Source organism: Physeter macrocephalus, chromosome 20, assembly GCF_002837175.3.
Source record: "Physeter macrocephalus isolate SW-GA chromosome 20, ASM283717v5, whole genome shotgun sequence".
NCBI lineage: Eukaryota > Metazoa > Chordata > Mammalia > Artiodactyla > Physeteridae > Physeter > Physeter macrocephalus.
Window position 1 is genome coordinate 19,410,267 of NC_041233.1, and position 1,957 is coordinate 19,412,223.

Sequence of the window (1,957 nt, forward strand, 5' to 3'; positions counted from 1 at the left end):
CATGGTATATCTCTCCATCTGTTGGTATCATATTTAATTTCTTTCATCAGTGTCTTATAATTTTCTGCATACAGGACTTTTGTCTCCCTAGGTAGGTTTATACCTAGGTATTTTATTCTTTTTGTTGCAGTGGTAAATGGGAGTGTTTCCTTAATTTCTCTTTCATATTTTTCATCATTAGTGTATAAGAATGCAAGAGATTTCTGTGCATTAATTTTCTATCCTGCAACTTTACCAAATTCATTGATTAGCTCTAATCGTTTTCTGGTGGCACATTTAGGACTCTCTATGTATAGTATCATGTCATGTGCAAACAGTGACAGTTTTACTTCTTCTTTTCCAATTTGTATTATTTTATTTCTTTTGCTTCACTGATTGCTGTGGCTAGGACTTCCAAAACTATGTTGAACAATAGTGGTGAGAGTGGACATCCTTGCCTTGTTCCTGATCTTAAAGGAAATGCTTTCAGTTTTCCACCATTGAGAATGATGATTGCTGTGGGTTTGGTGTATATGGCCTTTACTATGTTGAGGTAGGTTCCCTCTATGCCCACTTTCTGGAGAGTTTTTATCATAAACTGGTGTTGAATTTTTTCAAAAGCTTTTTCTGCATCTATTGAGATGATCTTATGGTTTTTCTTCTTCAATTTGTTAATATGGTGTATCACATTGATTGATTTGCGTATATTGAAGAATCCTTGCATCCCTGGGATAATCCCACTTGATCATGGGGTATGATCCTTTTAATGTGTTTTTGGATTCTGTTTGCTACTATTTAGTTGAGGATATTGCATCTATATTCATCTGTTATATTGGTCTGTAATTTTCTTTTTTTGTAGTATCTTTCTGGTTTTGGTATCAGGGTGATGGTGGCCTCATAAAATGAGTTTGGGAGTGTTCCTACCTCTGCACTGTTTTGGAAGACTTTGAGAAGGATGGGTGTTAGCTCTTCTCTAAATGTTTGATAGAATTCACCTGTGAAGCTATCTGGTCCTGGACTTTTGTTTCTTGGAAGATTTTTAATCACAGTTTCAATTTCATTACTTGTGATTGGTCTGTTCATATTTTCTATTTCTTCCTGGTTCAGTCTTGGAAGGTTAAACCTTTCTAAGAAGTTGTCCATTTCTTTTTTTTTTTTTTTTTTTTTTTTTGTGGTATGCAGGCCTCCCTCTGCTGTGGCCTCTCCCGTTGCGGAGCACATGCTCCGGACGCGCAGGCTCAGCGGCCATGGCTCACGGGCCCAGCCGCTCCGCGGCATGCGGGATCCTCCCAGACCGGGGCGCGAACCCGGTTCCCCTGCATCGGCAGGTGGACGTGCAACCACTGCACCACCAGGGAAGTCCAGTTGTCCATTTCTTCCAGGTTGTCTACTTTATTGGCATACAGTTCCTTGTACTAGTCTCTTAGAATGCTTTGTATTTCTGCAGTGTCTGTTGTAACTTCTCCTGTTTCATTTCTAATTTTATTGATTTGAGTCCTCTCCGCCTTTTTCTTGATGAGCCTGGCTAGTGGTTTATCAATTTTGTTTATCTTCTCAAAGAACCACCTTTTAGTTTTATTTGTCTTTGCTATTGTTTTCTTTGTTTCTATTTCATTTATTTCTGCTCTGATCTTTATGATTTCTTTCCTTCTGCTAACTTTGGTTTTTGTTTGTTCTTCTTTCTCTAGTTCCTTTAGATGTAAAATTAGATTGTTTACTTGAGATTTTTCTTGTTTCTTGAGGTAGGCTTGTATAGCTATAACCTTCCCTCTTAGAACTGCTTTGGCTGCATCACATAGGTTTTGAATAGTCGTGTTTTCATTGTCATTTGTCTCTAGGTATTTTTTGATTTCCTCTTTGATTTCTTCAGTGATCTCTTGGTTATTTAGTAACGTATTGTTTAGCCTCCATGTGTTTGTGTTTTTTACGTTTTTTTTCCCTGTAATTCATTTCTAATCTCATAGTGTTGTGGTCAGAA

At 37.6% G+C, this 1,957-nt stretch overlaps 2 protein-coding genes across 11 annotated transcripts in view; one reads left to right on the top strand and one right to left on the bottom strand.

Annotated features, from left to right (window-relative positions):
- CTNNA3 (catenin alpha 3) overlaps positions 1 to 1,957 on the bottom strand; it is a 1,750,900-nt gene that overhangs the window by 952,123 nt on the left and 796,820 nt on the right. The window lies entirely within an intron of this gene.
- The window catches only part of LRRTM3 (leucine rich repeat transmembrane neuronal 3), a 207,979-nt gene that overhangs the window by 13,884 nt on the left and 192,138 nt on the right, over positions 1 to 1,957 (top strand). The gene's annotated exons all lie outside the window — the stretch shown is intronic.